This window comes from Corvus moneduloides, chromosome 1 (assembly GCF_009650955.1).
Source record: "Corvus moneduloides isolate bCorMon1 chromosome 1, bCorMon1.pri, whole genome shotgun sequence".
NCBI classification, from domain to species: Eukaryota; Metazoa; Chordata; class Aves; order Passeriformes; family Corvidae; genus Corvus; species Corvus moneduloides.
The window spans coordinates 129,405,398-129,433,250 of NC_045476.1; the positions used below are offsets into that span (position 1 = coordinate 129,405,398).

The 27,853-nt window shown below is 39.8% G+C and overlaps 1 protein-coding gene across 11 annotated transcripts in view; it reads left to right on the forward strand.

Moving 5' to 3' along the window:
• Window positions 1-27,853, forward strand: part of SULF1 (sulfatase 1) — a 124,759-nt gene that overhangs the window by 9,187 nt on the left and 87,719 nt on the right. For 8 of the 11 annotated variants that reach the window (XM_032127193.1, XM_032127259.1, XM_032127226.1 and 5 more), the window contains one exon: window positions 16,958-17,055. The exons of 2 other annotated variants lie outside the window; for them this stretch is intronic. The gene's annotated coding sequence lies outside the window, so the exon portion shown is untranslated. Of the gene's footprint in view, window positions 1-15,028; window positions 15,068-16,957; window positions 17,056-27,853 lie in introns of those variants that run through there. One more of the 11 variants, XM_032127242.1, reaches the window with a different exon arrangement.

The following is a 27,853-nucleotide window of genomic DNA, read 5'->3' on the forward strand; positions in this document are numbered from 1 at the left end:
CTTGGGTACCATGGAGATCCAGAGCACAAAGAGGGCATCTATCAAATCCTGTGAAACCTTTAGAGAGGATAATAGTTGCCAACATGCAAAGTGGTCTGCAAAAGCCAGATAAAACAAGGACATGGCTAAGTAGAACTGATGCATGTGCTGTCTTGGACAAGTGACATTGTGCAATTGTATCTTTTTATTGCGTGCTTTGAGAACCCTGTATACCTTGTATGTAAGCCTGGAGAATTCACTGCTCTTTCTGGTAGCTGTAGAGCATTTGTAGTGTGAGAATATCAGGCGTACTTTGTGTATTCCTCCTTTTATATGCAGTGTAAGAACCCTTAGTCATTGTTAAGAAATCCACAGGGTTATTGGAGAGAATCACTTGCTGAGGAGCTTGAACCTGTGTTGAGGGAGTTCTGCAATCATATTCATATACCTATCACACTGCTTTTGGGTGCTGTTTCAAGGCTCCTTTGAATAAAGCTGTTTCCTACATACTGTGTACATTTTAATGAGGTCATCAATATGAGCATCAGCAGCTCGGATTCAGATGAGTGATGCTGCTGCTGTGACCTGTCTGCTTCACTCCTCTGCTGGAGATGACTAATGCACACACCTTGGGAGCCCCAGGGCAATATCCAGTGCAGAGCAAATTTTCATCTCCCACAAGAATATTTACCCTTCAGTCAGAGACAATTCAGCAACAATTGCAACAGTACAACAAGCAACAGCAATTTGGCCATTCTACATTTGCTGCAGTATCACAGCCCAGTACTGAAGCCTGAACTGTGACACTAGTGCTACCATGATGGTAGAAAAGAGACACAGACATGTGGAGTACCAGTGTGTTGAATCTGGTAGCTATTGAAATATTCACTGGTTTGTTTTAGTCTCCAGTCACGAGTGGCTGCCAGAGTTGCTGTGTTTCCCTGCCTACAGTAGAAGAATATGCTGGGCTTTTCAGTTCAGAATTGATCTCAGTAATGCATGTATTTATGAGTCTGGGTTTTTGAAATCATACCCTACTGTCAAACAACTCATCTCTAAAAAAAGTGTTGCAGTTATTTTGGGTGAGAGCCAGGGAGGCAGAGCAGGTCTCCTAAAATGCTTCACCCGTCTCTTCCAGACACCTTGCTGAGTCATATCTGGTATGAAATGAGGAGTCCCATGTCTCAGTCCTTATCTTCAAAGCTCAGTGTGGGCCACTCTCATTGTTTGAAGAAGCTTTTTGCCCCGCTTCATCATGAATTGCCAACATATACAGTTAATAGGAGCAGTGATAGTGAACAATGAAGGATGAAAATTGAGGTGGGAAAGAAAGTGCCTTGCTGACACTGTAGGGCGAGAGAGACATCACATATTAGACTGAGAGACTAGGGAACTTCTAAAATAGACAGAGTAGGAGTCTGAATCGTGACTGATAGATATCCCAAAGGAATGCAGACCAGATTTGATGAGTGGAGGATGGAAAGAAAATATATTCTTTTTCTCTCTCAGTAGCATTTCTGTGTGTTTGTCGCACATATCTATTGATCCATTCACATATCAGTCTGCTCAAAGGCATATTTATCTGTTCTTCCTGGAGAAATCCTGAGTGTGGCATTTACCATGTATTATATTCTATTGTCCAGTTGCTGTAATGAACACGGGGAGGGGAGAGTATCAAAGCAGAGCTATTTTGTTTTCTAAGCAGTTTGGAAATGACATACCTGTCAACATTAATTTCCATCTCTTTTGTAGTGCTTGAGGAAAATTCTTTCTTCCTTAGAAGCCTCATAGAAAACAAAAATTTTCCACTTTGGTAAAGCCACATGTGTCTTGGTAGCTGTTCAACTTAGAGTACATGTACATGGAAGTACACAGGATGGATGATTACCTTGCATAAGACTGATTATATAATTTGCAAAGGCTAAAGTTATTATTTCTCTTTTCTGTTTGTGTCCTTCATAATTTTCCCTGTTTCATGTATAGTATACAAATTCTTTTCCATTTACACTTTTATCTTTTGATTAAAAGATACTTTAACATCTTGTGTTCAATGCTGTCAGGAAACTGCTTTAAATGAAAGTGTGGAGTGATGTGGAATAGTTTTAATGAAGGCCAAAAGAATGTGAACTTAAATCTTTTTCATAGGAAGTTTTGTTCTGTTCCATCCTGTGCCCTGCTTAAACATATTGGCCTTTTTTGACCTTTTCCTTGATGAAGGTTAAGTGGGAAATATCTTGGCTGCAGCCTTTCCAGCTTAACCAGAAAGACTTTCCACAGCTCATGTTTACTTTCCCTGCTATGCACATTCATCTTTCCTGAATCAAAATTGTTAAACTGAATTTTCAGAGAGAAATTAATAGCTTATGGCATTGACGATGAAGTGTCAAGCCTTCTTCTTTCATGTCTCCAGCTCTATTTTGCTAGTGATGATTTTGTCAGTTCTCTTGCTAGAAATTAACAAATCTTGGGAAAAAATCTGTTTGGTTAATGGGTTCCTTCCAAGCATCTTCTTTATTGTCATTAAGAACAAATGAACAGAATTGCTGCATTTGCAATTTATTGAGTGCATTGCTTCTGCAAAAACCTAGAAACATTGCTATGTTTTCCATTTCTGTCTGGGCATCTTTTGTGCGTACTGCCACACACAGAGTGAGACAGAATGTTCTTGACTAGTGAGGGGTCTCAGTCCTTGGTGTGCTCACTCCAAAAGACTTTGTCAATCATCCTGTAAAAAAGTTTCAGTGAGAGCAGAAACCGTGTCCTCAGGACACTGCTGCTTTTAATGGAAAGGCAGTCATGTTCTTCAGTTACCACACTCTTGAGAGGAGAAGAGCTAGGTCTGAAGCTCTTTCCTGCCCTCAGTCTCAGTAGTAACCATTGCAGAATTTTGAAGTTTGGGATGTCTCCTTTTCTTATGCCACATCCAGTTGTGTTCCTTGGAGCTTTGTTATGAGACACACAACAGCGTGCAGTGAATGCCAGACCTGACTGTGCAGTGCAGGGAAAGAACCAGCCAATCTTCAAACTCAAATTTCATTTTGGTTTAGTTCTCAATGTCATTTTTGCCCCCATGAAGCACAATTGTATGATTAGCACTATGTTCATCCATAAATATTCTGAAGGAGTATGCTCAAGTCAATTCTATATCCCTCTGTCAAGAGTAAGGGAAGTCAACCTTTCCTGTGAAGAGAAGACACTCTCAACCAGGCCCTTCACAAATATATTTAACATTTCATTTACTTGCAGAATGATCACTGGAAGATTCAGGTTGGAAAGGACCTTGGGAGGTCCCAGGTGGTAATAAAACTAGGCTATGAGATCAGATCCAGTTGCTCAGGACTTTATCCAGTCACATCTTGAAAATCCCCAGAAGACATTGAGTGCAGAGTGTCTTGGGAAACTTCTGCTGTTTAACTTTGTCTCAGGAAAGAAGCTTGCTTTGATTTATATCCAGTTTGACTTTCTTTTGTTTCAGCCTATGCCTGTTATCTCTTGAACTCCTGACATGCACCGCTGACTCCTGAGAGAGCCTGGCTCTCTCTTTTTATAACCTAATTACAGGCTCTGGGCAGCTGCTCTGAAGCCCCCCCATGTCCAGCTCATCTCCAGGAGGAACAACCGCAGGTTCTCTCTGCAGAGCAAATGCTCCAGCCCTAAAACATCTTTATAGGCCTCCACTGGTCTTGCTCCAGTTCATCATAGCTGGTTTTGTACTATAGGCCCAAAAATTGAGCATAGGTGCCATTTAATGAGCTCTGAGCAAAGGGACTTAATGTCTGTCCTTGCTGAATTCCATCAGGATCCTGATGGCCCGTTGTTCCAGTCCACCTAGGTCCTTCTATCAGTCCTGTCTTGAAGAGATCTATTGCTATCTCCAATTCAGTGTCATTCTCTAACTTAATGACTGTTGCTTATCTTGCTTGAAACACTTGCCCTCAACTTTTTGTTTTCATTATCTTACTTTAAATTAAATTTTATTCTTGATTTTCATCCTGAATTCTCAGTGTCTTTGAGTAAACTCGGTATTTATAAACAGCAGTATACTAAAGCAATTCATTCCAGCTTATAGTTTGTTTGTGATATATGCAGTTGTTCTTAGCTTGCCTTTAAAGAGGTCTTCCAGTCACAGTGAACTGCAGAAGAAATATTTCTCCAAAATACATTCACATGAGAAGGTTCTCTTCCTGTTTTTGGCCAGGTCTGTCACATTAGACATCTTTAAGAAGATCACCTTCAAAGAGTATCTCAGATTCAGTGGTTTGCAGTGCAGTCCAACTAAACAATGTTGAAGACTTCTAATTAAAACATATAAACTAAAACTAAGCAAGATTTTTACTTTTAGTAAAAGTTTAGGTTTTATTGTCAGTATGGATTTTTATTGCCTTCTACAGAAGTTGGGGAACACTTTACATCAACTTTTGGAGTTCTGACAGAGATCAATTTCAAACAACTGCACCCCACCCCACAGTCTGGAGGCCTTATTATCATTGATAGCAGTGATATTATTTCCCCTGAATATCTTGCTGCTTTTCAGCAATGTTGCCTTCCCTCATCTTCATGTAGCTGGAGCTTCATCCCATAACTTCATTGTTGATTCTCCATGGTGGTGCTTCTTATATGTCTCTGTAGCTTTAGAACTGACAATTATAACAATCTAATTTCAGTCCAATATGCATATCCTATTAATGCATGTACTGTCCCTATGAAGTTATTTTAAAATTCTGTTTGTAGACAGATAAAGAGTTAACCAACAGAGCTGAATTTTATCAACTTAAAACATACAAAATCCAAAGCCACCCTAGTTTAGAGAATATTTGGTGTAATTTTAGTGTGATTTCTACCTGAGTTTGCTCATACCTGCCCCCTTAAAAAGCTTCCTGCTCCCTGAGCTTAACTACTTTGTGAATATCACTGAACATTCAATTCATTCAATGCTAGGCATCTAATTAAGAACACTACTAACCTCTGGTAGTATTCTAGGAAACACAATTTCAATTTCTCCTGTTATAGGTATAAGACAAAATATCTGAAACACTTTTTTATTAAGAAGTTTGTTTGGCGCGTAAGAGAAGATCAACTATTGACTCATCCATTATGTAAGTGATGTGACCACCTGCACCATTCATCCATTTCTTGAATATCTACAGGGGAATAAATGTTTCCTGAAGCTCAGTCCACATCTGAGCCAACTTTGTCAGAGTTTCACAGTGTGAGGAAAGTGAAAGAAAATTCCATGGTTCTGTATAGGGTTGTGGTAAAGGGGAATACTTATTTATGAGACTTGTTTATAAGGTTTAGTATTAAAGACTCAAAATAACCTAAACTTGAGCAACATTTACTTCTTAAACCTGGCTACTGTCCTGCTATTTTTGACTTTTTTGCTGAATTGAGTTGCTAGCAAGCACGGTCTTACTCAGTTTTTATCCATGCTTCTTCACTACCCTTTCTTTTGTAACTGCTCATAGGTAACCGTAATGTAATAGCAGTCATCACCACAAACCTGTAAATGTCTCTGAAACTCACAGCTTGTCTACAGTGGCATTTATTGACTTTTTGCACCAGTGCAAACTCGCTTGTACAGATGTATTGAAACTGGCTCAGCATTCCTCAAATAAATGTGACACTGGAGCCCCGCAGGCGTGTGGTAAGGGTACTCCTGTAGAAGAGACACATGTGACCACTCTCATCTGAAGGATGTTTCTAATTTCTTTAGCAGTGTTCTTTGCACCACAAAAGCTTTGACCATACAAGGGTTGAGCTCCTCCTATAACTTCCTGAAGAGAATGCGTTGTCTAATCCTGAGCAGGATAATTTAGACACACAAGTTCTGACAAGGCAAAAGTGTCCTTCTCACTAGCAAGTTAGGTCTACTCTTTGCTCAGCAAGATGATGGGTCTGAAATACTGTCTTAGACTCCTCACTTCTAGCTTGTAGCCTCAACACAGATCTTAATTCTGCACTGATCCATGATCTCTGATGCATCAGGGAGATTTCAGAATCTGCCCTCCCAGTTCTTGCTCCATTAATGTCCTGGAAATTAGAAGTTCCATTGTAAACAAAGATGAATGTGCTCCATGGCATCTCCTCAGCCACTCTGCATCTTGATGCACATTGAAGTATTTTAAAATGGTAGTTTATATGCCAAGCTATGAACAAGAAGCACTAGGGAGCTCTCCCATCGGGATAGACCTCCTATTCCTCTGACTCTGTTAGAGGGTTAGTACACTTGCCCAGAGATAGGGATATAGAAAATGGAAGAGTTGAAAGAACTAATTTATTCATTTAATAGCATACAAATTTCCAAAGTTATACATCAGAGCTTTGAGTTTCGCTGGTGTTATCCTGTATGCCATGATATTAAGGGAAAAATGCTAATACCAGTTTTCTGGCTGTAGGCCTCAGGAAAAGTTAACAATATACAATAGAAAATCTGCATGAAAGAAAGTAGATGTGAATTTTTAAGATCTAAAGTAGTTTTTATAGCTAAGAGCTTTCACAGCCCTTCCTATTGCTGGAGAAACTCAAAAGATACATAGACGTTCAAGAAAAAACTATTTCTTGGGAGAGGAGACAATGTAGCTGAAGCTTGACTCTTATCTAATTTATATTTTTTGAGTAGGATGTGGAAAAAATGGTCTTAGTAAGAACTAGTTTGACCATCGTGTTTTAATATGGAAAGCAAATGTTTTTTCGGTGTGTGTGCACGTGGGAGGCACAGCAACAGAAGTAAATCCCTGTATCTCTAGCGTTAGAATATATAATGTAGCTTTCACTCTTTTGGACATACATTAATTCAGGAATTTCCCATTTTTTAAGTTCATTATAAGGACACAAAAATAAACAAATTGCACACACATGAGAGAGGCAGTGTGAGCTATACTTCCCAGCCAATCCATGAGTTCTTTTGCCTCCATCTTTAATCCAGCTCTGCCAATATAGCAACATTTCAACAAAAGAGTATTTTTTTCCTGAGGAACAAAATTTGCTAGCACTCTTTATTATGTAATGTATTGAGAATGCAAAATGTCTGGTTACACTGATAAGTCACCTTTTTGACTTACAAAAATATATTCCCATTCTGATTACTAGAGCAGTGTTGCTTAAGGCTAGGGGTGTAATAGATACAAATTCATCCCATAATTCCTTTAACCTCAGTAAATATATTGCAAATGTTCAGTGTCTATTGTGGCAACATAAAGCAGAAGTCATAATTAGCCTAAACAAAACAAATCATAGGAGAGTTTCAAAGTGTGTTTCCAGTTTCAGAAAAAAAACTCATAGATTTTTCCCTTTTTTTTTTCTTTCACATCTTGAATCAGACATGAGAAAATGTGCTTGTATGTGTGCATTTTCCCCAAAGCACTGAGAAGAATGCTGTGTGAGAATTATCTGTTCCATTCACAGTCATGCTGCTATTTGGTCACATTTCAATCCACTGAAAGAAAGAAAGAAGGTGGGGGGAATTGAAAGCACAACAGAACTGCTTAAATTATTTCAAACTTCAGTGGTGCTGCAACCCTTAACAGAAGGCAGAGCTCAGTTGTGTCCATGGAATGGTTCCACATTTCTTTAAAAAAAAAAAAAAAAGCTAATAAAAATTTTAAAAAGCACAGACATTAACAAGCTAACACAAAAGATTTATTACTTTTATTTTCTGTCTTTTATTTTCTGTCTTTTTCTAGCAAACTTGTGCATTCTCCAAATCAGAGAGGCAAATTTCCAGCAAGTGGGTTTATTTTCCTCCTTCCTTGCCTTCATGTTTCACTTTCCTAAATTGCTCCTTCAATTTTTAAATTAAGGTCACCTTGCTTTTTGACTCATTGATTGTAGTGACATTGTTCTTTATGTTCAGAAGGCGATAAAGAGTGGTCAAGTTTCAAGTCACACTGACTTTGTCATTTTAAGTACTGAAATATAGGAAAAGTCTGCTTTATTAGACCCCCGAGTTATTTTTCTGTTTGAAACAGCCTTGTCAGTAGTTTGTGTTTCCTGCTAAACAAAAAGTTGGGTTTTGCTGCTGAAAAATCTGCCAGAGCAGTTACACAGAGGAAGATGCTGATATTTTATCAACTAAAAAAGTACACATGTAACTGGGGGCTCATTAACCCTCATCAAGTCACATCTAAGAAATTTCCTGCTTCACCTCCCCCTTCAGGTATTTTGAGTATCAGTTAACATTTTAAGCCTATTTTGTGGCTGCCAGGTCTTCCAAATACCTAAACTGAGATAGACATCCCTTCAAATGCAAATTAATAGTTTTCTGCCCTCAAAATTGCATACCAGAAACCTGAGAATGCTTTACACCCTGAAAAATTATAATAGTTGTGTAGAAGTCTATGTCAAGGAGATTCTGCTGCCTTTCTGGTGTTTCTAAGATGACACATACTTGTTTCCCCTTTCCTCAGTGATTGATCCTACTGGAATGATGATAACAGGAATATCCCCAAAATCTGCAGTTCTATTATTAGTACACTTGCCAAATAAAAGCAATCATAGATGCATAGAATGGTTTGGGTTGGAAGGGACCTTATAGATCATCTAGTTTCAAACTCTCTGCCATGGGCGGGGAACACCTTCCACTAGACCAGGTTGCCTAGGCCCCCATCCAACCTGGCACTGAACATTGCCAGGGATGGGGCATCCACAGCTTCTCTGAGCAGCCTGTGCCAGGGCTTCACCACCCTCACAATACAGAAATTCTTTCTAATACCTAATCTAAACACGCCCTCTTTCAGCTTGAAGCCACCACTCCTCGTCCTGTCCCTACATGCCCTTTTAAAATGTCCCTTGCCAGCATTATGTAGGGCCCTTTCAGTATTGAATGGCTTCTCTAAGGTCATTTCAGAACCTTCTCTTCTGCAGGGTGAACAACCACAGCTCTCCCAGCCTGTCTTCAGAGGAGAGGTGCTCCAGCCCTCTAATAATCTTGGTGGCCCTTCTCTGGATGTGTTCCAACAGTTCAATCCTTCTTGTGTTGGGAGTCCCAAAGCTCAGTGGAGCACTCCAGGTGGGCTCTCATGAGAGCAAAGGGGAAGTAGAGGCGAAGAATCACCTCCCCTGACCTGCTGGACACATTTCTTTTGATGCAGCCCAGGATACATGTCGTGTTCCACTGTGAGGAACTGTGAGGAGTTCTTTTTTAAAAGCAGATGGTCCGGAACAAAAATTAAGCCAAACAAGACAAACGTTGTCACTGAGAACTGTTTATTGATAACAAAAAGGAGAAGGAAAAGGAGTTGCCCGAGTGAAAGAGGGCTAGAAGAGACAGAAAAGAAGAAAGGAAAATGGAAAAGGGAGGGGTGAGAGGAAAGAGAGAGGGAGAAGGGACAGAAAGCAAGAGACGGCGTTGCCACCAGCGAGTCAGGGCAGTGCTGTCGGTGTCCAGGCGGCGGGGGCTGTGCTCGCTGTCTGCCTGGGGCCGGGCTGGCTCTGACCGAGCCTGTGCGGCTCCCGGAGGGGCGCGGCTCCCGCGGCGACGGCACCGGGCACGCGGTGAGTGGGCGGGAGGACGGGAGGACCGGGACCCTGGGCAGGGTCGTGGCGACCGGCTGGATCGGGGCGGCAGGACGGGCAGTGATCGGCAAGGCAGGGTTGGAAGCAGGCAGCCCAAGCAAGGAGGCGGGGCGAAGTGGCAAGGCGGCAGTCAGGGGCACAGGAAGGCAGGACAGGTGCGAGGCCGAACCAATGAGGGTAGGAGAGCCAGAAGGCAGGCTAGGACCAGAGCAAAGTACAGAACAAGCAGGAGCAGCAAACAGCAGCAAGCTGCCACAAGTCCTGATGGAGTTTTTATACCCCGCGGCCCCTCCCAAAGTCCGCCCGCTAACAGGGAACCATTGGCCCCATCCAGCCTTCCTGTGCCGTCCATTGATGGAGACCTTTTCACGGCCTGATCGGAGCAGCCCCTCCGCTGTGTCTCCTGCTGCCTGCCTTGTAGGGGGTGTTGCCAGGCGAAGTCTCCCCAGAGACGAGGCTTTCCCCCACTCCTGGCTGCCTCCTGCCAGCGGCAGGTGTACGCTCCCTCCCCCCAGATGCCTCTGACAACCCCGACAACCAGAGGTGAGGCAAACTAAAATGACTGAATTCAAACTGAATTGGCTCCTCACAACACAGTTGGCTTTCTGGGCTGCAGGCACACATTCCTGGGTCATGTTGAGCTTCTTGTCAACCAACACCCCCAATTCCTTCTACCCAGGGCTGTGCTCAATTCCTTCTCTGCTCAGCCTGTGCTTGTGCCCAGGATTGCCTCACTCGACATGCAGCACTCCTTATTTGGCCTTGTTGAGCTTCATGAGTTTTGCATGGACCCGCCTCTCAAGGTGCCACTGGATGGCATCCCCACCTCAGGGTGTCAGCTGCACCCCACAGCTTGGTGTTCTAGGCAAACTTGCTGAGGGTGCACTCAATCCTACTGTCCATGTCACCAACAAAGATGTTAAACTGTGCCAGTCTCAATACCGACCCCTGAGGGGCACCACTTTTCACTACTCTCCGCTTGGACAATGAACCACTGACCTGCCAACCCTTTGAGTGCGACCACCCAGCCAAGTTTTCCATCTATCAAATCCACACGTTCCAGTTTGTAGACAAGGAGACATTGTCAAATGCTTTGCACAAATTCAGGTAGATGACATCAATTGCTCTTCCCTTATCCAACAACGCCGTAACCCCTCATATTATATTAAAGTAGGAAAAAACACAAGTTGCATGTAAAGTAATAAAGTTATATTGAATTGAATATTTTTCTATTATTTTAGAGTGATTATTGTATTTCTATTGCCTACTATGCTGGCTTTATTGTATTTTTACTTTAATTCTCTTGGTGTTCAAATTTTTAGCTTCATTTTCTACAGTTATGCTAGAAAGCAGAATTTTTCCTTTGTTCTTTTGAAGTTAAGAGTTGCCTCTAGTTTTGTCACCAGCTAGCTAGCAAAGCACTGGGAAACAGGCTTGAATCCTGTAGCCAGCATTTCTTCATAGTGTAGCAAAATAGATTCCTGCATCAGGCTACCAAGTTTTTCCAGACGTTCAGCTGCTACAGTAATTTTTAGTCATATCCACCAAAATAATGAAAAATTAAATTATCAGAGTCTTTTCTTTCAGGAGAAAAAAATACTTACGTAGCTTAATTTCATTTAATTTAAGGGGGTTGCTCATGGCTGTTAAAAGCAGTATTTACTCTTCAAAAAGGTGACAGCGAGTAGTTTTCTTCTGCACCTTCTCACCTAGAAATGGGGGTCAGGGGTCATTTAATGACTGATGCCGAATTGCTCCTTTTATATCCAGTATGTTGATAGCAGGTCATCTTTAGCAGTAAGTGATCAAAGCTGCTTATAAATTAGTCTGCTGAGATAATCCTACTGAGTTATGAATATCTAAAAGCATGTGAGATCAGTTATAACTGTCACAGTTTTGCATATAGAAATAGAATACTGATCTTCATAGGCTGATCCATTTTTTTTAAACAATAGATGTTTCCATTGTTATGGCAATACTGCTGAACAAGTGCTGAAGTCAGTAAGGTTCATAAGTTGCTGACATTTGGTGCCTTTTTACTACTCTATCTTCTCAATCTATTACGAGCAAGGCAGATGGCCTGATAACAGTGCCAGGCAGTGGAAGAGCTCTGTGTACACTGAAGGTCCCTTAAATGTCAATAATGGATTGCAGTTCTGAGAAATACTAGGGTATACCCTTACCCAGAAATACTTCCTGCTGCCTGCTGAAGACAATGAGAAAGACAAAGCCAGAAAAAAATTCAATGCTTGCATAAATTGTGGTCCCTCAGGCTGCTCTGCAATCGTGTAGATGGTCCAGCAAAAAAAGTATTGGATAACTGGAATCGGATTCTGCTGTCCATTTATTGGCAATTGTGACGTCCGCCACCAAAATATTTTCCAGCTCATTCTGCTTTCAGTGAGTTACTTTTGCAATCATCTTGCTCTTCTAACTTATGCATAGAATATTTTTACATATGGAAATGCACACGGCTGTCCACTGGAATAAAGTTGTTTCTGAGTGAAATAGGAAGCTGCTGCATAAGGACCGTCTTTGTACATCATAGGTCTGAGGAAGTAATGAACATGTCTCTGGCTGAGTCTGTAGGAAGATGTAGGTCTGGTATTTTCCTGTTTTCTGAAAGACCTCCCTTCTGGCATGAAACTGAGTACGTAAATTTAGGTCTGTCTGAGATGAAGTGAATCACCCACACCACTCTCTGCAGTCCCTCAGGTCTTCCTTGGAGGCTTTGTGACAGTGTTTCTTTTGTGAAATTAAACAAGATGATTCCAGCCCCAGGAGATGGTAACAACCATGTATTACCACTTCTGGAATGATTTGGAAAACTTTTTATCACCAATATGTCCCAGGTATGGAAAAAGTCCTGCACACAGTAACCTCTCCTATGTTTTGTGGGTTATCTATGTTATACAGGGAGGATTTTTCTCAGTGTCACACATGCATTTACATTCCCCCAAATTCCCAAACAATATGCCATCTGGCAGTATCTAAACTCCTGCTGTTCCAAGGCAGAAACAATAAATAATAATTTTATGTATTACAGTGTGCTGTAAGCCTTTCTCATCCTGGGATGCTGTTAAGTTTCCATCTGTACCACAGTTTGGAAGTGTGTTGTGACAAGGTTTCTGGCTAAGGCTGTGTTAAGAATTTTGATACTAAATGGTGCACAGAAACCTCAGGAAGAAAAGTAAGAAAATAAAAAATTAAAATTCTAATGCAATTTCTTTAAACACAGCAGTGTTTAAAGCAAAGAATGAATCCCTTTTCCAAATAATAAAATTATGGTATAACATCCTCTCAAAAGTTAAGTCATAATGAACTCTTTTGTGCACCTATAGCAAAGCATTATATTTTCATATGCTCATGAATGTGGAAAACAGGGATCTGGAAACTTTTACCATCTCCATACGTATTTTTCTGCTCTATATGGACTTGTTCAGTGCCTGTTAAGGTAAATGGAAAGATTCCTGTTGATTCCAGTGCTGTTGAATTCTTCTTCTATATGTCATTCAAGGGCTTATTTCATCATCACTCTGTTTCATCATCTGATATTCTTATTCTTTTGTATGGGTAGATAAAGAGATTCCTAAAGTCAATGTTTCACCCCAGATGGTGCAATTAGGTGATTCTTGCTTTTGTCTTATCATGTGCTTGAAATTAGCATCTTCAGTGCAGTAGTGAGCAAAACAAAAATATTACAAAAAATCATCTATCTCTCTCAGTGAAAGAGGGAGATATTTTTACAAGTGAAAAAAAGAGATTTTCTTGTCCACATGCAGTGAGTTTACTGACTGTGAACACGAATGATGTGAGGATGTTTTTTTAAGCATCTTCCCTGTGCTTAATTTGCTATTCTAACCATTGTTTTCTTCATTAGCTTAGTTTCATCTTAATAATTTGTTTTCTTTATTGTCTTTGCTCTTACATTCTTGGCCATTAGAAAACCCTTTCCTTCAAAAAATTCTTTGTCCAATTTGTTTCCCATAACAACAACAATAATAGGGAAAAAATACTCCTTTTAATAGCAATTTAAGGGCCAAAATTCATCCTTTGGTACTTACATGCAGTCACCCTTTCAGTGGGATTTGCACTCACATTACTAAGGCTAAAAATCTGGCCTTATGCATCACAGCCCACCCCTCCACGTAACTACAACAAGCAACAGTAACAAAACAGAGCAGACTTCATTAATGGTTTAGAACTGAAGGAATAACATGGTTAATCATCTTGTAGTGTTTGCGTACCTATCCTTCTTTCACATTCTCTCGTACTGTAGCTGATGGCTGATATTTCCTTGCATCATGAGGCTTGATCTAGCTAATAAAGTAAGTGGGAAAAACATGCCTTTTTTGACTTCTTGGCCTTTCATTATATCACAGATTTTGCTGGGGGAACAGAATTGTTCTAACACTACTGTTCATTCACCCAGCTTCTGTGGGAAGGGCTCTGGTGCACTCACCCATCCCTAGCACTGGTCACCTAATAGTTACGGCACTCAGAAGGTCGGCAGAGCATTGCTGGCTCCTATGGTGTGGTCAGAGGAGAGCTTATCTGGCCATTGGGACAAACAAGTTGTTTTGAGGATCATTCACTATGAGAGTGCCTTTTTAAAATTCCTAACCTCTTGGCCCAAGCAAATATACATGCCCAAGAGTGCTGAGGATATCCAGAGAGAAAGACAAGTCTTCGTTAGTTGCCCATAACTTTATAAGACATCAATGGTGAGCAGAAAGGTTCAATAGTAGCTAGTGACAATGTCGAAGAAACCCATCAGTCTGATTATCCTAGACTGTCCTGCTAAAAAAATTGGAAATCAAACAACAAAAATAATACATTATTAAAAGCTGGACAAACAAATCTTTCAATAAAGAGATCCAAAGCCACTTATTAGGTAATACAATAATATTAATTTTCACTTCTCAAGTTATTTCATGCCTATGTATTTTTTAAACATTAAGAGTGTTCAGTATAGATTCTGAGCTTAAATTTTCAAGGTGAAATTGCAGAAAACCTATTGGTTTTCACGGCCACTACCAAACTGAAAACCTAATAGCACATTGGTTTGTATTTTGATTTATTAGGAAGCAGGCTTAACTGAACTTACTGGCTGGAATCTAAATAAGTCTTTCTGGATTCCTGCTTTGCACCTGCAGAAGCAGCTTTAGAGAGCTATTGCCCTCTGTAGATACTATATACTTGTCAGTATTATCTTCTCAAGAAAATAATTAAATAAGAAAAAGAATTGTTGATAAATGCAGAAAATTGCAGTACCAATGTACTTTGCTGTAACTGCTCCCTGCTGTAATTTGAGACAATGGTCCCAGTGAAGTTTATGGGACAGCTCAAAAAAACATTACTGTAGGCAATGTTTTTCTTATTGTGCTGGAATTTACTCCTAGAAGTAATGTATTGATAAAGTGATTTGTTTGGGGTTTTTTTTTTTTTTCAAGTTGTTATTACATTTGTTGCTTAGAAATTGTTATAATTTTCTATTGGTTTATTTATTACAGAAAAAAAAGACTGAACTGAGTGGAAAAATAATGATAATATTTCTTTCTTGCATAAGAAAAAGGTAAGATTTAGAGGACCATAATACTGCAGGTACTTATTTATGGCATACTAATAACCATGAGGTAATTTGTTAAGTTCCCAAATACTGGCAGCTTTTGATTTAAGCTTATTCAGACCTTCACAATCTTGGCTGCCTAAAAACTGATGATTTAAAATTCACAATCCTTTCCAATTAACTGAGACAATGAATCCACTGTTTATGCCACTGTATTAACCTGTTCTGCCTTAGAGAAGAAAAGGTTACATTTCATTTAGCAGCATATTAGGCTTGTATGTATTTCAGGTTCCTCAGTTTTGATTTATACTATCTCCAGCTTGGGTTTATTGAAGGGAGAGTTCATTCTCTTTTTTTCCTCCCCCTCCATTCCCTGGGAGCTATAAATGCCCCAGTTTTCCTGGGTTTGTTTTTTTTTTTGGTCCCAGGTACCCAGCTGTGAATGAAATAATGCTCCCCATCTGTGTTCATTGTTCGCATTGCTGGTGTCTGTGCAAGTCACCAGAGCTTTCCTAATAAGGTTCAGTTTGACCTTTCAGAGTTCTCAAATGAAGAATCTAACTGCACTCATCAGCCTCAAAAGAGATAGACTTCCCTGCCACTGCCCTTAAAAACAGCTGTAAGAAACAGTAAAGAATGACTGTTCCAAAACCAAAGCCAGCCTTCTGAGCTGTTCAAGAGTGCACCAGCATTGGGCAGCCAGGGTCTGGCTGTTCTTCCAGAAGGGTGGTGCACCAGATGGAGAGAGAGATCCTGGAGAAGGGGAGCAGACAGACTGACAGACAAAGAGACTTCACAGCACAGGAAGCGAAAGTCTAGAGAGATGCCCTTTTAACAGATGGGCTGACTTTTAGGCAGGAAAGCACTGTCTGGTGGTTTTAGTGCCCACGTGTTCAAGGTGAGGCTTCAAGCTGCACATGTTGACTTCTGGTGTGGTGACTCCTGGTTCTCCTCCTTTCTTGTGACAGCACTGGAACTGGTGTGACAACACAGGCAGCCAAGTGAAAGAGCTGATCACTGAAAACTAATCTTGCTTGCTGGTTTGCGCTAGTGGTTTTGGCTGGCACAATTAGTACTTGGACAGATTAGTTCTTTCACCTGGCTCTCCTCAGGCCCAGGAATGGGTGTGCTGACACATGCGGGGGAGACTTGTGGCCGGGACGGTGGGGGAAGGTGGTGTTTCTTCTGTCAGAAGCTTGTGACTAGCTGAGGCTGAAACTATGGCTCGTGTCAACAAAATATTTCCTGTGTTCGTGAAAATAAATGAAGCAAAGCCCTTTTTTTCTGTCATCTATCTGGATGTCACCTATGGAATCTGGAATCTTAATAATAGCTCAGTTCAGAAGCTGAGAAAGTAGATATTAACCAGTTGGTTTTTATCAAAGGAAGAAGATGAGCAGGGAATTTAGATTAATAAAGCAGATACTGGTAGCTACCTTTCAGATGCCTAAAGACAAAATAGAATAGTTTGTGCTAATTTATGTATGATTTTAATATTATCTCATTTTAGTAAAGAACAAGTGAACAATTATGAAAGCTAAGACAAGTAACTCCAAAACTGAAATTTCAATTAAAATATTACAAATATTCTCAGAAAACATCCCGACAAGTTATAAAACTTATTGATGGACATCTAGATATTTGAACTGTTCATTAGAATCTGGGTATATTAAGGCTCTAAGTTTCTATTATTTTAGCTATAGCAACAAGCTAACTTGCAAGCAAGGTAATTACATGTTGATAAACTTGGTTCTGCAGAGTGATTCAGCAAAGTAAATCGGAATTAATAAGTTAAGTTTTGCAAAAAAATTCTAAATCCAGTATGAACAGAGCTTGTGTTACAACTGTGTGATTCCTAGTAATTGTAAGTATTAATGTGTTCTCCCCTTTTTGCAGGTTTTGCCCATAATAAATCCACTGAGCAAGACATACAGACTTCTATCCAATGCTACGAAAATTAACCAAGGCACATTAACTTCAGGAAATTTTCAAAGGTATAAAAATAAAATGTGTAGTCAGTAATTAATTAAACCAAATAAGCCATCAGCTTGTGTGACATAGTTTAAGTATTATGTCAGGTCAATAATTAAGCTGTAGTAAATCTTTTGGAGGTTCTATTCTGCCAAACTTTAAAGGCTCAAGACTAACCCAAGGACCCTTCACATTTTAGGAAGCCAGTAAATGATTACACAGATAGGTTTTCTATCTGAAGTTTGCTACTATTAACTTTCTATTTTTTAAGACATCCAGGAATTCTGTGTTTCATGGTTATTGAATAATATCCTGTGAAAAAATGTATGCCTGTCTTGAGTTTACGAAAAGGAATATTTAGTAGGCTTCAGTTATGTCAAGATAAAAGTGCAGTTTTCCTGTAGGGAAAGATATACATTAAGGGAAAAGTAATGGTTTGGAGTTTTCCCTTGTTTATGTGAACATGACGGTTATGAAAACTGGAACCTAATCTTGCTGTATGCAGCTGGTCATGGTAAAGAAAAATCATTATGCAAGCTGTCTGCCAAAGCAATTCCAAAATATCTGTGGTAGTTATGTGCTTTCAAAGTCTGGCTGACTTTTAGGGGCTCATAGCAAGTTGTGTGGTGACCTCGTGATGTGGGAATTATGGCAATAGACTGAGTATCAAATCATACATCTCAGCTTAACAAATAAAAATATAAAGCCACATGACAGAATACAGAGCAGGAAGTTTGAAGTGCTCTGAGATTCATTTTTTCCCTCAACTGTATTATTTTCTGTCACCTCATTTACATAAAGTATTTCTGGTTAAACAATTTGCAAATGCATGTGATTTAATAGCAGGTATATGTGTGGCAGAGGTAAATTTGGACTTAAAATTAAGACATTACTAGCAGTGAAAGACAGCTGGTATACATCAAGTTTATTTCACATGCAAGTCTTTGTATGGAATTTTCTTGGAACCAGTTACTCTCTGACATGTTAGCTCATAGTTTATTTTAATTAACAAAATATCTAAATTTCTAATCTTCAGATAATGGTTCATAATTACTAGAATTAACATAAGATTATTCAATCCGCTTTATTTTCCCTCCAGATGTGTGGCTGCATATTGGTCCCATATAAAGCACATATTATTTTCTTGCATGCAGCATATCACAATACCCAGGCTGTCCTATACCAGTGATCCAGTCATTAACTTAATTTCCATCTTAATTTTCTCTCCCAGCTTTATCTAAATTTTTACTACGCTTATCTATATATTTATCTATAATTGTCCTAGGTTGCTCTTGAAGAGGTTAACCAGACTAGGGCCAAGAAAATGAATGCCACAGATTTCCACAGAAGTGGAAGTTATGAAATAATATCATATAGATGAGTGCTCTTGATTCTGATGAAGAGAATGGATCAGATTATTATTTGCCATACCTTTCAGTCCTACTCAGTGAAATGAAAAGTGATCATTTTGGTCATGTTCCCAGTCTACCAAAGGCAAGAAGCCCAAATAGTCTTAAGAAGGACGTTATATTGGAAGAATTCCAAGCAATTTTTGCAGATCCAAAGGTTAATTTTTATTTTTTTTAAAGCTTGAACATTGTTTATCTGATGTGAAACTTTAGCGGTTCTCTGTTCATTGACTACATTATCTACTGTTCTAGAGAGATTTTACAAGAAAAGTTTATAAACATACCTTTTCTCTACAGATTTGGGGTCATAGTACCTCATACAATGAACCTATAACTGTGAATGTACATAAATGTAATTCATATTTGTCAGTATTAGGAATGCCTTCAGAATATTTATTATGAAATAAAGTGTTATCACTTGCACCATGGATAAAGTAGTTGGAGAGTTCCAAGAAAAATGCAAAGGCAACTTTTTGACCTGAAGCTTAAAAATCATGTCTCTTATGTATATAATATATTAATGACACTTTCAGTGCAAAGACTTTCCTGGCACATTATCCGCTGACTTTCCAGGAGCCAACTTCAGTTAAATTGAATACAACTGAACCCTGAGGGTCAGATCTTTTAGAAATGTATTTTCATTACTGCCCACACATGTATCCCAGTCCCAGTTCCAAATATATGTGTAGGGCTCCCAGTTTATTTTTGGGAAGTGTAAGAGGTTGAAAAACCCATTTCAGTTCATCTGAAATGAGTATGATCTTGAAAAGAGAGCTGGAGAGGCTTGCCTGTTACAGGACTTAGGAGAGTGAGTCTGCTTGAGGCCAAGAGTACTGTGCTGACCAGCGGTGTCTCCAAGAGAAACCTGGGTAGATGGTCAGATGGGTCTCACAGAATAACTCAGAAAAATCCCAACAGTCAGTAGTTTGTTAGGAGAGGCTGGGAAGCTGAGGAACAGACACACAGAGCTTTAGAGCATGTAAAATTTTCTTGCAGTTCACTGCACCACCCTTCATTTTACTGTGTGCACACTGAGGGCACGGTCACTGGCCTATTAGCAAGGTATTGCTGAGAGTCCTGCTAGCAGGCGTACAGCAGAGCTACAGTCTTTTTGTAGGGTTCCTTTTTCTGTGCTGTGATATTTCATTGTTGTTATTTGTCTACACAGGATGCAGCCAAGTTGTGCTGAATCTGAATCAGGCAGCTTTTCCCTAGCCAGGATCTTGTCAAGTGTCTCCATCTCCTTGTCTAGAGGTTTTTTCTTTCACTTCTGCTAAATGTCACAAGGAAATACCTATCAAAAGTAGGGAAGTTCCGTAGGTAAAGTCCTCTAACACAGAGGTACCTCTCTATGTTGCATGCATATACAAGTTAAGACATGCACCCACAGAAAGATTATCTGCCAACAAGCATGCCAGGAAGTTATTTGCTTCTGCATCCCCTGTGAGTGATCTTTGCTATCAATAACTTTAGCTCTCTGAGTAGTATACTCCACTTTTGCAAAGAAAGCTGATTCATTCTCAACTCTTTTTCCTCTCAAGTTGTCAAGCTTCTAAGTTAGGAAAAGTGGGTTATGTAGAAGGGGGATTATTAGCTGAAAGATAAGGGGGGCGGTTCCCCCTAAAGGCATTAGGGTGATTTATTTCTATCTACAATAGTTACAGCTGATAAAATTAGGTATTAGAAGAATACACTAATTTGCCCCTTCATTTCCTCTCCGTTTTGTGACTTTCTTGCCTACATCACATTTCTGATCTGACCTGGTAAACAAGTGCCTTTTCCATTTGGTTTTCTTTCCCATCACACTCTCACACATAAGCCTTTTCCATGTTGCTCTATATACACTGTTGATTAAGATCTAGAGGGTGTTTTTTTACAGACTGTCAATACAGTAGATAGTCTGTGATCTCAGAGTTTTCCCCTTAGAAGCTGTGAAAATGAAGATTCTTGGCTTCGCTTTTAGTAGATCTGTAACCTACCACATGTCACTTAACTTGTTTGCCTTTGTGGCTGCTCATCCCTATTAAATTAGTTCACACCAGTAGAGCTGCAAAGGGAAAGGATGAGGTTTTTCTCCTTCGTTTCCTCCTGCTACTTAGTGGGAAGGGGTTCTCAGCTGCTGATTATGTTGCTTCATTGGTTTTCTTACTGGCTTGTTTCTCTGCACCACATGCCTTAATGAGGAGCAGGCGGTCAGCAGTTTGGTGGGCAGTGTGCTCAGAGTGTGCTCTGGAAAAGAGACACGGGCAAGAGTAAAAGAGATCCAAACAGCTTCCTTTCCAACCTGCACCAAAATGAAGGCAGGAACCTATGTCTAAGTTTACTCTTAGGATTTCAAGATCAAGCTGTCAAATTACTGATCTCTGGAAGTATTTATGAACTTTTTCCTACATTTAGGTGGTGATTTTTTTTCCTGTAAGAGCCAAGTCACTTCCTTCCTGTCCAGTATCAGTCATTACATACTGGAGAAATATAACCATGCAAGGGCATCAAAATAAGACATTCATCGTCTGATAAAAATACTTCTAATATTTCATGTAAGAAATGTTTTTAAGGTGGATTTTGTAGAAGAATTGTATGTGTCATTATTTCCTCTAGCCCTCCCAAATATCTCCCTTCAGATAAACATTTAAGAACTGTGATTTTTTTTCAGCTATACACTTCTACTTCCAGTAACTTGATCCAGGAGTATCTCAATGTTTTTCTTGCAAAAATACAAATTAGGCCTACAAAATCATTTGTATTTTACTTATTATAGAATCCTAGTCATAGAATGGTTTGGATTCGAAGGCACCTTAAAGATCATCTAGATCCAAATCCCCACCGCGGGCAGGGTCACCTTCCACTAGACCAGGTTGCTCAATGCCCCATCCAAGCTAGCCTTGAACTCTTTCAAGGGATGGGGCATCCACCGCTTCTCTGGGTGACCTGTGCTAGTGCCTCACCACCCTCATAGGGAAGAATTTCTTCCTAATATCTACTCTAAATCGATCCTTTTGCCTTTTAAAACCATTCCCCCTTGTCTTATCCCTACATGTCCTTATAAAATGTCCCTCTCCTGCTCTTCAGTACTGAAAGGCTGCCCTAAGGTCTCCCTGGAGCATTTTCTTCTCCAGGTTGAACAACCATAACTGTCTTGGTCTGTCTTCAGAGGAGAGGTGCTCCAGCCCCCTCATCATCCTGGTGGCCCTCCTGTGGATGTGCTTCAACAGTTCCATGTCCTTCTTGTGTTGAGACTCCCAGGAGCTGGATGCAGCACTCCAAGTGGGGTCTCACAAGAGTGGAGTAGACGGGTGAAATCACCTCCCTTGACCTGCTGGCCGCTCTCTGAGGCAGCCCAGGGTACCGCTGACTTTCTGGGCTGTAAGTGCACAGTGCTGCATTACGCTGAGCTTCTTGTCAACCAACACCCCAAGGCTTTATCTCAGGGCTGCTCTCAGTCCTTTCTCTTCCCAGCCGATATTTGTGCTTGACCCACATGCAGGACCTTACACTTGGCCTTGTTGATCTTCGTGAGGTTCACATAGGAAGTGTATCACAGGATATATTCAGGGAAAGGAAGAAAAGAATACTAGAAAGGAAACTCTTTTGTGACTTTACATATAAAGACCAAAATGAAAGAAGAAAACAGTTAAAGCAAAACTATGCAAAACAGGCAGAACTGCCTAATGTCATGTAAGTGGTGAGACAAAGTAATATTAAAACTGTAAATGCTTTTTGAGTGAGGTGTATGGGTAAGCCTGACATTTGTTCACAGAGGACTTTTTTGGACATCTAGAAAGAAATTATGTATCTGCAACTGCTTAAATCTACTTGCAGTGAGAACAGTACTTGGACATGTGTTTATAGAAGTGTATGTGCTATTGACATAGCCATGAGGCAGCTTACTGACTCGGGGCCAAGAAACACTAACGGTAAAACTTTCCAGCATTTGTTGTTGCCTTGCAGTTTTACAGCTATAAGGCAGCATTTCTCATTGTTGCCTTAAGTTGTAATCATTTTCCCTATTGCCTCCTCAATCTGTTCCCAGAAGGAAGAAGAAAATGGCTTATTATCTGTGTCACATGTAGGTGGAGTAGGTTTGTGTCATGCATGACATGCAACCAGATCAGGTACAAGTGAAGTGCAGGCTCTCACCTAAAGAAGATATTACTTCTGGGGAAGAACTCAAACATGTTTCACACTTTATTCCTCATGTGGAATCAAAATTCAGGGCTTTCCAGCCAGTTTTGTAGTTCTTAATATATAGGAGTATGTACAGAGGAGGGAGAGGTGTATGTACGAGACTCACTAAGTAAAATGTCATCCCCTTCTCAGCTTCTTTGGTGCTACATTGCAGTGAGAAAACTGGTGCCCTAGTTAGTTGGCTAAGCTGGTATTTGAAGGAACCTAGTCCCACCTTCTTGTTCTGGGCAAGACTTCCTGTATGACAGTGCTACAGTCAATGCCACAGTCATTGCTTTACCACCTCACAGGACAGATATGTTTAAGACTGTGAAGTGCTTGGGTAATGCAGTAGTGGGATGCTCATAAATGCCACAGAGAAATCCCAGGCTTCATGGCACATCAGCCATGTATCACACAGTGAGCATATTTGTCTCCAGGAACCGATCCTGGAAGCTACAGGCCGCGACAGTTCCCACTGAAGGCATTCTTAGACCCCTCAGTGATCAGAGCTTCTATGGGATTTTGAAATCCTGTGAGATGTAAGTTAAGATGACCGAAGCAATAAAATATAAACACTGATTAACAAAGCAGGTCTGTATAGTCATTAATTTTATATTTATAAATAGCCAGGGACATGACTGAGTGACGATGTTCAACCATGCAACAAATTGAAAGCAAATAAAGATATGATGACACAGTAATTGTAACTGAAATGAAAACAATCTTCACCTATGTTTTTAGATTCTTATACACACATTTACTTTTTCTTTTAGGTAGCAGGCCTTCCCCACAACTCTTCATAGTTTAAATGGTACCAAATTAAACCATCATGTACATTGTGTGTTCCTGAATATTTAAAACTCTGCAGAAGTATTTAAATAATCCAGAATACCATAAGACAACAAAAGTTTTTCTATGAAAACTTAGACTTTGAATTTCAGCTGTGATTTAGATAAATTCATAAATATCCCCATGGCCATAATGCCATGGAAGTGGTCAGCTGTGTTTGCACAGCCTGATGCTTAGTTACACTTAAAATTCCAGATGGATTATATTCTGTTGTGTTCAGAAAATAGTGGATGTATTTTATGCCTCAAAGTATTCATTAGGATCATGATGAATTTTTAACCTTATAAAAGAAAATATGTATTTTGAGACTATTTTGGGGTAGAAGGGGTAATTTTTATTTTTCCCCATGATTTTCCTTCTATTTAGTACCAACTACTATCCTATCAACTTCAGAATGCATGGTCTGGTTCTCAGGTGCATGGCAATTTTCTGCTGGATCTCTGTTGAGACTTTTCTTCCAAACTGAATGTTGTATCACACACAACACAGGTTGGGATTAAAATAAAGAGAGGTTAAGGTGAAGCATGATGCTGAAATACAACATTAACAAAAATCTAACTATTAACTCAAAGGATATTAACTGGAATAGGCAATACAGCAATACTTACAGGTGAAAAAAATGGTGGTGAGAGAGAGCAGAGTGGATCTGTCTCATTCCAGGAATGTATCAAAGGCAGAACAGCTCTACTGTTCTACTGACTTCTGAAAAATTTGCAGGGATATTCATTAATGTGCAACTCTGTCGTATGCCCAGTATCATAAGGGTCCCATGCCTTTCGTGGTTCATGGTGGTTACAGCGACCCTGTTAAAGCTATACAGCTTCTGCAAGCAAGTTTACAAACATAATTTCTATCTTATAAATCACTACTACTAAAGGTGTATAGGCTACATTAGACATATTCCTGTAGAAAAAGTTTGCTGGCTCCAAACTTTAGATGTCCTATATGAGTTACTCATTAGGTTATCACCATTATAACAGCTGAAAACGACATCTATCTTTGGAGGACTTCTCTTCAGTTTTTGGTCTTGGATTGGTTCTAAATTTGCTCTTCACTAAGCAAATATTGCTGAATAATAAAGCATCACTTTGCAAGTTGAATTTTCATGTAGGGTAATAGTTTATGTGCATTCTTGATCAGTATATTGAATAGCAGCAAAATACTTCAATAGATCAGTCTTAGAGTACAAACTTGAAATGAGTGCACCTTCTATCTAAAAAACAGCATAAGAGATATCTGGCTCTAATGTTTCACTGACTTTTTTTCTTTTTGTAGACGTGTCCTGTAAGTATAAATAAAGTAAAACATTTTCGAGTAGCACTGTTACTTCACTATATAAAGAAAACAAGAGGGATCATTTCACCCATCACTGAAATGCAGCCTTTTCAGTGGTGTGTAATTTTATGGAACCTAGCAAACTAAACAAGGGGTTAGTGAGCAGTAGAATAATATATGCTGTTAAAACTGCAGAGAAAACTCAAAAACTGTTTCAATTAAGGGAGATGTTTGACCTGCTTCAAGCTATAAAAGAAAATTTGTGATTCTCCTAAGTCCACAAGCCCTAGATTAATGTTAGTGTCCGACTGACTCTATGTTAAGCGCTTCTGATGTACCTCTGGGCTATAAGATGTTACTTTGCCAGCAGCAAAGGTCACATGTTTTCAGGTATTGACAGTGCAAGTAATGACAAGTTGTTTCTGTGTTTGAGTGGATCAGGGTCTTTTTAGATTTCATTCAATGAATTTGGCAAAGTGTAGCCTCTGCCCAAGAGGGCCCTGTGCCTTTGAGCATGCAGCTGAGGGAATTATTAAACCTCCAGCTCTGAAATCTGTGACTTCATTTAGTTCAGACCTCCCAAAGGAATGTTTATGCCGTTAGCTAAATAGCAAACAATTTTGAAGCTGACTTTACATAGGTAGAAAATTTCTTCTTGATCAGAAAGAGAAAGAATCATTTATATATTTAGTCCTAAGAACATTTCCTTTAAAATATGTTTAGGTATGGTAGGTCGAGCTAGACTTACAATTGCAGTTACAAAAAACAACAGCTTCTGTGAAACTTTGCAAGTACCATTCTTAAGGAGGGAAGCCTGATCAAACAGCTGAAACTCAGGAGCAGAGCTGAACTGCTGCTTTCCTTGCTCCTTCCTGGGTTCTTGAGTGACAAAGTCATGTAACAATACCAGATTTACACAATGTTGTGAGTCATCTCTAACAGGCAATCAGAAAATATATTAAGCCGCTCAGATGGGAGCCTGAAATTTCCCAAACAGTCACACAATACAGATGACCTCCTGTGCACTGGAGTGGTAAAGAGTGCTTTGAGAAAAGTTTGTTCTCTAAGGCAAAAGGCAATAAAGGGAGTTTAGGTTAGAATGCTCTGGGAATAGAATTTGCTAAGTATTATCTGACACCTTCAATCTGTGGGGTAGGTTTTTTTCCTCCCAGCATGAGATCTAAGCAAGGGGAAATGATAACAGCTTATAGTGGATGACAAGGGGATGGATACCCCAGATAGCTCTCTCTTACACAAACACAGATACAGTCAGTCTTCTCTGAGAAACAGATGCTTGGCGCCTGAAGTCATGTCCTCGGTCTCAGAGCTTGCTCTTAGACTGTTTCTACATTATCCCAAAATTTTCATTTGATAGGAAGCAGAAATATCTCAAGAATGCCAGCAGCCCATCACCATACCAAGTGATCTGACCTGCAGAACTAAGCCCCCCTCCTGCTCCTCTCCAGCATATGGAACTTGCCTAGACCAGCTTTTCTAGAAGAGGTATATTTAACCTCTTGTCACCATTGCCTGGTGACTGAGGAACACTCCTGGATCTCCAGATATCATCATGAACAGGATCCCTTGAAATTCAGACTTCCAGTTCCTGTGGGATCCCCAGCATCCCATGAATTTTCCATGAATAATGTGTGCCTGACAAATTGGACTCCTTTGGAGAATTATGCCTGTTTTGCATCTCCCAAACAGCTTTAGCTAAAAGGCAGGATCTCAAGCAATTAGTGCAACACAGACAGGGTGACAACTGAGCAGACCCAGAAGCCCAGCATTAGGTCTCCAAAGAACTTGAGGTATCTTAAGCTGTGCAGCACGATAGGTATGGATTATTTTAATTGGTCTTGTGAAGTTAAGCCCCTAAGTTTCTCTGAAAGGGCACTGATGTGATTTGTTGCATACTTGCTGAAAAGCACATTGGTTCATGCTATAGTGACCCAAGTACTGACAGAGATTGTTAATTTGTTTGTATATGTCACAGTTCCTAGAAGTCCCTGTACAAGGGTTTAACTGAACCTGATTAGCTTAATCAGCACAGACTTGTACATGGACATGCCTTTCTCACATCTGTGCCATTTGTTTCACTGCCCCCTTTCTCTCTTCCCTTTAGTCACGTTTTTTCTTAACGAAGTTTCCGTAATTTTAAACACTTCACTGAGTCTTTTCCTTTTTATTCTCTTCCTAGTTGCATTTTTATCTCTGTAGAAAGTTGAAGAAGGTGTAAAACTGGCAAAAAGAAATATAAGTAGCAAAAAGATGAGACTAAATACAACCTGAAAATGCAATTTAGTTTGCCCCCAAGCTTTTCATAGCAGAATTTGGGATACAGACATCTTCCTGAACCTGCTTAGCTCAGTTGAGCAGAGAAAGGGAAACAGAGCACCACTGAGTACATTGATACAGTAGGCTTCAGGAGAAGGTAAAAAAATATTAGAGGACAAAACTGGTCATGCTTTCCCTCACAGTAGCATTGAGTACTCAGGCACAACTTCTCTAAAGCATAAGGAAAAGCAGTAAATAAATATTTTTAGTACTGCAAGTGTAGTCTTATGTCAGTGTCACTCTTCCAAAGGCAACAGTATTTTATTTGCTTGTATTGATAAAATTCAGGGTTGCAATTTTTCCTTCTGAATACAAGCCTGTATTTTTCAACCCAGCTGTGGATTGTGAGACATTGATATGTTTTCTCTCCCATTTATGAGAAAGTAAATGTACTAAGTTTTAAATGCATGCGTAAGAAAGGAACATAATACATATAAGTGTGTGTGCACCTGTAAGTAGATGTAGTTGAAGACATAGGTGTAATTTCTAGCCTTGTTTTGCAGTGTTGATCACTGCTTCCCTGACACAAGCTGAGAAATCATGAAAATTTATGAAACTGTGCCACTATTTAACCCTCTTCCTCTGCAACTTTTGTTCTTGTACGATAGTTGTACCATTGCATACAACTTGAAGGAGCATCATCAGGGAGATTTTAATTCACGTATGCACAGTAGGTTGAGTATATCCTAAAACTTTCAAATTTGTGCTTTTCAATATCTTTTCAGTAAAAAAGGTAGGGCAATAGCTCAAAAAATGACACCAATTACTTCATCTACTGGGCTGGATC